At 42.8% G+C, this 11,498-nt stretch overlaps 1 long non-coding RNA gene across 1 annotated transcript; it reads left to right on the plus strand.

The window, feature by feature from the left end:
- Positions 1-3,780: 3,780 nt before the first annotated feature.
- LOC118242338 lies at positions 3,781-7,800 on the plus strand. The gene is made up of 2 exons (XR_004776785.1): positions 3,781-3,920; positions 4,565-7,800. It is a non-coding gene; the product is annotated as an uncharacterized LOC118242338 (long non-coding RNA).
- The last annotated feature ends 3,698 nt before the right edge of the window (positions 7,801-11,498 follow it).

Below are 11,498 nucleotides of genomic sequence, written 5' to 3' on the forward strand. Positions count from 1 at the left end.
TGGTCCCAACACACATTCAAGTTACTACAGTGCCACTAGCTAAATGTGAGTGAATTACTGTCTAGGTATTATCTGCTTCATATCTAAAAAAAAAAAATGTGTATATATAGGTTTCGGGCAGAATGTCTGAAATAATAAACTGGGAATTCTCCAGTTTCTGACTTGGTGTAACCTGTTACTGGGAAACGGTAATTGTGATTGTTTGGCCAATCCTGCCCCCTGGTGGTTGTTCTGTCAGCTCTTATGTATCAGTTGTTCTTTTCTGACAAAATGGTTTAATTAAAAACACAACACTTAAAAGCATTATTTATGCCAACACAGTTATTTGTGTTAATATTAACTAATATAAATAAATACTGAGAAACCAGGGCAGTTATTCTTTTGTTCGATTTAATTTAGTTTTGCTCAGGTTTTATTGTTTATACCTCTTTGTTATTGCTGTGAACACTTGTAGACCATTTCAGTCTTAAGACTAGTGCTTAATATGGACAAGATCATTCAGTTGGGCTTCATTCACAGGCAGCATGAAAAAAAACCAAAAACTTAAAGCATGTGATACTGTTGCTCATGGCTGTTTCTGTCAAAAGAAAAAGTACATATTGCTAGTCAGTGGAGGAAATGTACCTGTGTCTATGATGTATTTTAGACATGACATTTCTAAAGGCTTGCGGGCTGGATTGTAGCTGTTCTAAAGCTAAAAACGAGCCTGCTCATTGTACAGTGAGTCCTAACCGCCGTGCTCCTGCTGTCCTTCTCCCCATCAGGCTTTAACAAGTGCGGTACGCGTAACGGCGCCTTCCGCGGCCCAACGGCACATCCTGCGCGTGCCCCACGGGCGTCCCGCTGAAGGCTGAGAAATCCATCAACTCGTGTGGCAACCAACAGCAGCTGAGTCTTATTTTAAATACACCCTTCAGGAAGGCCAAGTGTGCTAGTAGAGAGGTCTGGTGATACCTGCTAGAAGGCAGGGCCACATGTTGGTTTCCAAGCAGTAGAACTTGTGTTGCTTCTGACTAAGGCACACTCATAAAGCAGAGCTTGTTTGACCTCCAACGCACCTTCTTTAAATACTTAAACAGGCGAGTGCCCTCATCCTGCACTCGTCCTGAAAAATTGCTTACTGACAGATGCTCCCAATGACACCGTGCATTTCATATTTCCAGATATGCGGATTTAGACAAGGATTAATCAGAAGCATTCAAATAAGCACACGCATTCTTCTCTCACGGTTGTTGTACACATGTTGGACTGCAGCGTTTAACACGCGCCTTTTCCCCAAACGCAGGCGCGTGAACCTGGACGGGAGCGGCATGGAAACAGTGGTCAGCCAGGGGCTGAAGACCACTGATGGCCTCGCGGTGGACTGGGTGGCACGGAACATGTACTGGACTGATACCGGGCGTAACACTATCGAGGTGGCCCGCCTGGATGGGTCCTCGCGGAAGATTCTAGTGAACAGCAGCCTGGATGAACCCAGGGCCATCGCCGTGTTCCCCAGCAAAGGGTGAGTAGGTCTCTCCGGCTCGCCGGAGCATCCCAGTGTGTCTTTAGCTGTATCTCTTCAGTTTTATGGTGCTTGTTGCTGTATGTGTTTAGTACTGTATTTTGGCTTGATTTGTATAACATGGTGCTCTTTATTATTGAATCGAAAGACTTTGATTTATTGATTTCTTATTGCCTTAGGACTTTAAGGTTGAGAGGTGTCTTTGGAAAGGGAAAAAATGAATGTCGTGTCATGTATGTGATAGAATATCGGTGATTTATGCCATAAGACCAGGAAATTTCATTCTAACCAACAGCGTAGTTTAGACACAGAATAAAACAGGAGCACAACCAAGTAACAGATTAGTTTAAAAGGTTACGAGACAGTCACAGCTCAGTGTAATGTTTTGTTTAAATAAAAGTGCGTTTAAATCGTGCACCTGTCCTCACACAGTATTTAACATACTGGGGTATCTTTACCGTGAGAAACGCTCAGATGCTGCGCCTGCACCCTTGAAGAAAGGAGTTACTTATGTGCCTTTGTCGGGAGCGTGGCCTCACCTCTCCCTGTAGGCACCAATCACTGCGGCGTAATCAACGGCGGCTGTACTCACCTGTGCTTTGCAAAGACGAACAGCTTCGTATGCGCGTGTCCAGACGAGGCGGACGACAGGGCCTGTTCCACCAGTGAGTTCAATACAATGCATGCACACACTCTAGACACACTCCAAATCATTTATGCATATTCCTAAGTAAGAGAAATATGAGAAATCTGTTATTCAGAATGTCATTAAAGAATAGCAGGAGCCTGGCTGTTTCTCCAGTATGGTGAGGCCAGTTGTATGACCACTAGAGTGATGGCTTCTGGAGTGTGCAACGTTTTGATTCCGTTCCAATTTCTCTCTCCCAATGTCTCCGGTTATGTTCCCACGGTACGTGACAAGGGCGCCACCAGCAATCAGGCCCCTGGAAAATGTACCAAAGGATCCACAGACAAGCCTCAGCAGCACCCCCCTGTGTTCAAGTAGGTCCCCCGAATGATCATAAATCTCAAATTTACCACCTCAGCCTTCAGTTTGAACAAGGATTGCTTTAGGGAGCAAGTTCACCTAAAACCACATCTGATACCTGTTAGATCTAAGACCTGCTTTATATCTGGTACCCGTTAGATCAAAGACCTGCCTTAAACATTTTCTAGATGTGTCAAACCTTTTTTGTATTATTATATACAGTTTAGAGATTTGTTTTCCACCTCCAATGACTGGCCAACTAAACTATAATCAGATTTTATCACTATGTGTATACTAATTCATCAGTGTTAATTTCTTTGAAACATATTTTAAGAGGCAGACCTTGCCACTCCAGTTTTTTAAAACAGGACATTGTGTCAGTGAAACATGCTGATGGTAGCATGTGTTTTGGTTACTGTAGTTACTCATTTGGCAATCAGCAACAAGAGGTGCATTGCTGGTTGTTTAAATTTTCCACTGAGACTAAAATTGAGTTAATTTTCATACTTCTCCATTAGGAGACAGAACTTTGTGCCAATAATGGCTACAAGTAATACGAGATGCTAAATTTACAACATCTGTTGTACAATTTACAACATATGTTGTAAAAAGTGCTATATAAATAAATTTGACTATGCCAACATCCCATATGAGAATCTACCTCACCTTCATACTCTTCTGCAGATTTCTATGAATATTGTTGCCTAGTGCCTTAGTGAGTGCTGCTTCTCTGTAGGCACAAACACAGCCAAGGAAGTAGTCTCTACGAGAGCGGTGGATCTGGTCAGTCACTGAAGTACACAGGCACAAATATCTAAAATCTTTGGAGTTATAGGACACTTTTTATGAAGGTGCCTCAACCAAGTCTTAATGAGGATCGTGTGTGTGTGTGTGTGTGTGTGTGTGTGTGTGTGTGTACACAATGCGTGTAATGTATTATTTTTAGTAATGGACTATCTGATGTACGTGGAGTAAGTCATGCAGTAAATACTTAAAATAAAAAGAAACAATTTTGGATGGTTTTTGCTTTTTAATCCAAGTCCATGTGTAATATGTATCATGAGATACGATGCTAAATATGTGTTTTTTGTTTATTCCTTCAAGCTGCAAACCCTGTTTTTCGAAGCTTGTTTGATGCATCATTGATGAATTATTCATTTAGGAAGTGACACGGGTGACCGCTCACTGTGTATAAACCTCCTGGTCCATGCTGGTGTCTGCTGTACTACGTTGGCGTCGGCACGGAGAGAGTCGCGCTCGGCACCTCTGCAGACCAAACCACCATGGCGTAACGGCACCGACGCTCGGCTCACTGTGGTTTTTCCTCCCCTTTCCCCATCACAGCTCTCGCACCCCTACAACTCCCTGTCCCCCTTCATCTTCTGATGCGTTGTAGTCCTTTCACCGAAACAGCCAGGGGGGGAAAAGGTAGTGGAATGGCACAGGGTGACGCTCTGGGGCACCTCTCCACTTTGAATGTAGTGTGTTTTGTGACCAAGAATTTGTCTAACCTGGAAGTGAACCTGCTCCACTTCCTCTGCTGTATAATGCACGTGTCTGTAGTTTTTAGACAGACTAACCAAGGGCCCATCCTGGCTGATGATTATTTTGAGTTTAACCATACTCATTGGAGATGTATTTCCACTTTATACTTTTCCCTATAATCATGAGTTATAAGGATCTAAAACGCTTAATTTTGATTCTGCCTCAGACTATTAAATCATTAAAGATATTGCTAATTATAGGACTTTCTGCTGTTGGAATACTTCTGTGTAAAATCATGTGCTCACAAACACTGATTAAAATAGCTTTTTAAAGCACTAACTGAAGATACCTGGTTTGTTAGATGTACACGCATGAATCTTGCAGCTTGTCATTTTGAGTGCTGTGCTGAACTGCTTGTAGTGCTGTGCTTAAATTTTGGTTCTAGATTAATACATTTTATATATTTTGTGTAAGTTTGAGTTCTCAGACTCCATTTACAAATTAACACGGTGAATAGAGTCCCGCGGAAGGATGCTGGAGTTTCTTTGCTGCTGTTGTTCTTAATGAAAATTGTTTTTGTTGTGCAGGGTGTTGGAGAGGGCAGTTACACCCGAGAGAAGATTCGGATAGTGGAGGGGGTGTGTCTTCTTTCTGGGGAGGAGCTATACTGGGAGGACCTGAAACAGCTGAAGGTGTGTCGAGGGGGTGGACTTCATACCTGCATGCGCACGGATACTGTCTCCCTGCAAGCAAGCTCAGCCTCCTTGGACGATACTGAGACGGAACAGCTGTTACAGGGCGACCAATCCGAATGTTCCAGTCTAAACACAGCCCCAGCGACCACACCCCAGCGCCACAGTGCCCACCCAGACACTGGCTGGGTCCCCAATCGCAAACCCTCCACTGAGAGTGAAGTGTGATCTCACAATGAACACATGCTTAGACAATGACATCTACACAAAAGACACATGCTTCACACAAGAATGAATGCACATGCTACACCCAACAAATCCCCTTCTGTCAAAAAGGCTACACACACACACACACACACACACACACACACAGACACACACACACACACACACACACAGTGTTACCTACATATCGAAACTGCAAACCTGCCTAGCAGGCCGTGTAAAGCTGAGCAATTATAGCTGTGCAACTCATAGATTTAGTAGGCAAATGGTTCATCTATGCATAGGGCACAGAACAAAAGCCAGCAAAAACATTTAATAACCCATTTAAGGAAGGTGCCTGACTGGCCTAAAACTAAAACCGGCATAGAATTTCTGAACACACATACATGTAAACAAACATTACCCCAGTTTCCTAAACCATCATTTCCTAAACCATCATAGTATCTTTTCTTTACTCCTCCCCATGTTACTGGGGCCTGAGCTTCACCCTGACTCCTCCCCCAATGTCTGGAGCACATCCCCTACCCCACTGTGGGCTCCTGACTCCTCCCCTTATGTCTGGAGCCCATCCCCCACCCCACTGTGGGCTCCTGACTCCTCCCCCTATGTCTAGTGCCCATCCCCCAACCCACTGTGGGCCACCCCCTTTCGGACACACGACTGAAAAGACTTTGCAGAGCCTACGGACAGCATAATGCAGTAAGAGAACAAAGATTTAAAAAAAAACAAAACACTTTTGAGAAAGCAAGGAATGCAACCCACAAAGAAATCGGGAGTGTTTTTGTATACAAGGACAGCACTGTTGTGTATAAAATTATGCTTTTTTTTTGTGGATTTCTGATGTAAGCTAAAATCAAGACTCTGTGCTCATGGACAGTATAGCAAACTGATCCGTCTGCTGCCACGCCTCACCACTCATCGTACGTTTATGAACTCTATTTATGAACATTTTGTACATCTGAGTGGGCTGTTCATTCTGTCTCCCCTGCATTCTGTTCAAGGCCTCATGCATTGACAGGACTAATTAAGGATTAGTGCCAAAGGGCGGGGTGCGCTCTCTCTCCCTCTGCGGACGCCGCTGTGATTTATGAAGCCGTGCAGCGCTGCGTGGGTCACTCGCATCATGGTCCAGTTCAGATGTGCGGCACAACCCAGTTTTACAGAGAGATGGAACGAAAATGTGGCCATGTTACGAACATTGCCAGTTTTTCCCTCGTCATTCGTCTCATCAAATGAAATGTTTTACAGGTTGTTTTTGTTTTATGGATTTTTGAAACGAGCATTAGATATTTGATTAAGTAAGGTAATTGAGCAAGTTTAAGGTAGGGTGACAAAAAAAACAAAAAAACATGAAACATTACATGTCCTCGGGGAAAGTAGTCTGAATGAAGTGTAAGTGCCAAATGTTGTTTTTGTTGTTGTTTTTTCTTCACTATATTTATATTTCAGGAGAGCTATATTTGACATTTCTCCCTTTTTACTTTGTGCTTAGAGATGATCAACCATATTAGAACCTGCGAAGCACCATGCACTTGGTCATGTAGCTTTCTATGAACTTTCATAGAGCTATCACGAGTGTGTAACTGTATACCACTGACCATTCATTTGACCATTCATTTTAAGGAAAAAGGAATATGTGGTGTTTTATGCAATGCTTTGAACTCTTGTTTTGTACTTTTGTTGTCATTGGAGTCACTTTGAGGACTGTTTTAACAATCCTCTTTGAGGATTGTTGTGTTCTCAAACGCATGTATCTTGAAGTAACTTCTCCAGTTTCAGCACAATGCTGATTTGCTGCTACAACACACACCCAGTACTGAGGCCAATGAGGGATGGTCTTGGCAGCTACTTACCTGCAGCTCTCTAATTGTTGGCTTACAAAACAACTAGACATCATATCTAGTGTGCCATTTAATATATACATGTAACCTGCTTCCTTTTTTATCTGCATATTTCCAATTGCTGACAGAAGAGCTTGTACAGACTTCACAATGGAGAGAAAGCGTGTATGTGTTAAAATATGTTGTGTTGATTTATTGTATAGTCTTTTGTACAAAGGGATTTTTTTCAACATTTATTAAAGGGATAGTTAACATTTTGCCAATTTCATGAGCTTTTCCTACTGGCATAAAGTCAGATGATGAGTTCTGTTTTATTTACATTTCTTTGTGCAGTTGCACATGAGAACCATAATGGTAATGGGCAGATTATTCATTTTTTGAAAGCTTCAATTTTAGAAACAGTTGTTTTTTTTTAACTGAAACATTTAATTTGGTACATTTTACTGTTTGGCTGTGAAAGTCTTAACAAACAACAGTCAAGTTGTAGTGGTGCTTCTAGATGAATCAGTAAGTTAATGATTTTCAAATGCTTAACTTTTCTTTTATTACACTACAGGTAAGCAAACAGCAAGTTGGATCAGTTTTGGAGCTTGATGTGTGTCAGCTAGCTGTTTTTGAAGACTTCCATTCATGCAGATCTAAGAAGCTGCACACAATGTGCAACTTGCACACAGAGATTTGGAAGAATGCTAGTAATAACTTTGTCTGACTTTGTGAAAGCAGAAAAAAATATTTCATTGCCAAAACGTTAAAGTCCCTTTTATTTCACTCACTGGAGAGGAATTATTTAACCACTTTCTTTTCTCCAAGCCTTGTGAATAATAAGGTTGATGCCAGTTATTTAACAGAATGCTCTTTTATGTTTCAAAAATATTGGTCACATGTAACTGTTGTAAAGTTAACTAAGAGATATTTATAATTTCTTTGTTTGGTTGTCATTTAGATGTAAATATAAAATGACTGTATATGTATTTCCCCATTGCAATACTAACAGACTGTGTTGTGTGACAGTGAATTACTCCTTTGCTATCTTTTAATATAAAACTGCATTTGCATTGAACAGAATTATAGTACACTGTTTTTATGAGAATGCTCTCACTCTGTTTTCTGAAACTTAATTGTTATTCAAGATTTAAAATATGATAATTATAATGTAACCCAAATCTTGACCAAACCTGTCCGAGGTTATAATACAAGACCAACTTTAGGGCTATATTTATTACATTTCAAAAGTCTGATCTTTGTAAATTCTGCTTAACCGAACGAATAACCACACTTTCTTTTGTACATTGTGGCATCTTAACATTAAGGGACAAAATGTAAGTACTATTCACATGAAGTCATGGACCAAGATCTGTCACAGCATTACATTCTGTTTAGTCTGCATTTATCTAGTATATAGCTTTCAAACACGAGCACTGGACTGAACTGACAGTTCCTAGATAATCCCCTTTATTGTAGGGTTACTAACTGGACCCTGGAACAAACCTAGTTGACTAGAAAACTGGCTAGCCTAATTTTCAGATAACATCTTCTAATGATTCCATGGACTGGAATCAATCCTCAAGAGGTGAGTCTTCAGCCTTTATTTGAAGATAAGCGCTATACAAATTAAACGTATTATTATTATTAAAGTAGCCGGTATCTCAGGAGAGCCAGGGGAAATTCATTCCACCACCTAGGTGCAGGACAGAGAAGAGTCTTCACAGAGGAGATGCACAAAGAAAATAAATCTAAAATAAAAAACCATAACATTGTATGCAGTCCACAAACAGAAACAACACCATTGCAACATTGGAATCATTACACATTAAGCAGGCTGTCTACAAGTAAGAAAAAGTATTTCCTTGGAGTACTTTATTGTTCCTTGCTGCATTAAGTAACAGTTTGTCCTTCATTATGATTGAGGGAAATTTGGCACAGGACAGATCAAAGTTAAGTAAAACCAGAAGCTCGAGCATAAGCTCCAAAAAGCAGTTCTATTTTTAAAATTCATTCAAAAGTGCAGGTCTCCTTAACTAGGGCAACGATGACGTTGATGTACAATCCTTTTTCGTTTGCATACAGTCCAAACAGTCCATGGATGACACACACTGCACTTACCTACCTAGATGTTGGGAGTAAATACATATGAATGCTCTCCTTCCCTCAAAACCTGTCTCTGAGATCGCTGATCATGAGCTGAAGATCAGGATATTCAGCTTCCTGGCAAGCAGGTCAAACACAGCTCTAATATCTTCATTAAGTTTGCTGATGATACAACCACGTGGCGCTCATCATGGGCAATAATGAGATGGCCTACTGCGAGGAGATAGGCATCCTCCTATGGCCAAGTGTCAGCAGCTTTAAGCTCCTCAGTCTGTACATCACCAGGAACCATTTATGGACACTACACCTGGACACCATGGCCAAGAAACTTTGGGGTGGTGGGGTTTCAACTGGCAACCTTTCAATTACAAGTTGAGTGTACCTTAACCACTAACCTAGCACTTTATATATTATTTTTCCGCATGACTAGACTTTTTATTGGTGTCTTGATCTGCTTTCTTGTCCAATATTTCACTGTACTGCTGACCCCATGTTAACATAAATATGACTAATAAACTAAACTTCACAATTGCAATCAACACTTGCCTGTAATTTTCTGATTTTGAGCTTATACGATTGATTCTTTTGAAACTGATTTTTTATTCACTGTTATGTTATTCTTGCCATTGTGATGCTGATGTATAATTTATGAATCGATGTGTATGAAAATTGACTCTCTAAGCGACAATCCTATATTACAAAGCATAGGTGCAACTTGGTGTATCTGTTCCAAACTCTATATGCTCTCACATCAGTCAGAGCTTTGAGGTGATGGTGAGGTTTTGCACCCAAAGCAAGAATCATACCTCTAGACCAACAAGCCTATCACTTCTTGATCTTTTGGCTAAGATCAAGTGTAGTATTTTTTTTTAATTACAGCTTGATTATTTATTGCGGGTTTTATTGCATGGTTTTAATTGTTCTTATCTCTTGTGTTTTTAGGCCCAGCTCACCTGGACCTGGAGAGAAATCCCATGGTGCACCTGGAAGATCCTACTGACAACAACAGCTAGAGGACCTGCGGAGGATCTCTGCTCTGGACCCGGTAGTTGGAGGAGGAGGAGGGCGGCCGATGGCGTCTGGCGGACCTAGCGGCCCGGAGCTGATCGGTGGGGCCTTGGCAGAGGCCTCGGAGCTCTGGGGGACTACCTCAGCGGGGCCTGGTTCGGGAGCAGGCGGCGGCCTGCTCAATACGCCCAGGTTCCACTGGGGGAACCCGGATGACGGTACCCCCTTTACTGAGAGGGTCACCTTTATCCGGGAAGTCCTCTTTGGGGCTCTGGGGTATATGCCGGGGGACCTCATTTGTGCCCAGCGCAACGGGCCCTTGAGGTTCCTTGATGCTCTCCTACACAGGGGTGTATCGGCGGATGTTGGAGCGGAGGGTTGAATTACATCGCCACCCTGTGGGCAAATATTACGTAGTGGAACCTCTGTGGGTTGGGAACAGGAGACTGGTAACCACCCATATGTTCAATCACTACGTGCCCACGGATCTCATCCGCAGGTTTCTCCAGTAGTACGGAGAGGTGCACCCGGGGGAGAAGATGGTCCGGGATGAGCTGGGAATTTGGAATGGGCGCCGCCAGTTTATGGTGACTCTTATGGAGGACGGCGAAGGGGGGTTGGTGCACCCCCTGGCCCTCTTCGTCCTTTGCTCTAACTGGGGATACTTGGTTTACAGGGACCAGCCAGCCTTCTGCCGGAGTTGCCCGGGCCACAGACATTGAACAGAGGACTGCCCGGAGCTGAAATGTTTGAATTGCCTTGAGCCCGGACACATGGCCCGGGACTGCAGGGTCCCCCAGAGGTACAAGCTGTGCAAGGGAGAAGATCACCTGGCCCACTACTGCCCCAGCCAAGTGAGGACCTATGCGGCCGCCCTGGCTGGGAGCGGGAGGGGAGAACCCGCAGCCTCCACCAAGGGAGCTCCGGAAGGTCCGAGGCCAGAGGGAGGAGAGGAACGACGAGATCGGGTGGCTGGGGAGGATCAGGAGTCGGGGACAACAGGACCCAGTGGCCCCCCGCCCCCCCAGGCAAGATGCACCAAGCAAGATCTTCTACCCCCAGGCAAGATACAATGGACAGCGTTGTGTGTATCGGCACACTGGACGGAGAGCTCCACTGAAGAGGAGGATATCGGACTGCGTGGTCTCATGAGCCTGGGGGATGAATTGGGGGATGAATTGGGGGGGGGGGGGGGGTTAGTAAATTTCATTGTTTTTAATGTTTAGTGGTTCTCATATTTTAAAACCTGCTAATTTTGTATGATTTGTGGAGTTAGTTTTAGCCAAGCAGGGAGAAGTGTTTTTGTGTTTTAGTTGTTTAGTGTTTTAGTGTTTTAGTAAGTCGTGTGTTTGGATTTTGTTGTTTTAATGGTATTTTAATGTATAAATGTGAAATACGGAATAAAGAATTTGGGGGAAAAAATCTGTTCCAAAATCTGTTCCTACTGATCACTGGTCTAAAATCCTAAACTTCCACTTTATTTCGTGTAATGCCTCTACATTGTGGTTATTGTACAATTACTATTATGAAAATGATTCGTTTTTAAAAGTGGGTGGGGAAGTTTTGCTTCCTCAAAAGCGTCTCTTTTGAACTGACCTATCAGTTTACTGTTGACGCTCACATCTACCCAATCAGGAGCGCATTTACTGTGTGGACACAATTTAAAC

This window comes from Electrophorus electricus, chromosome 1 (genome assembly GCF_013358815.1).
Source record: "Electrophorus electricus isolate fEleEle1 chromosome 1, fEleEle1.pri, whole genome shotgun sequence".
Classification (NCBI taxonomy): domain Eukaryota; kingdom Metazoa; phylum Chordata; class Actinopteri; order Gymnotiformes; family Gymnotidae; genus Electrophorus; species Electrophorus electricus.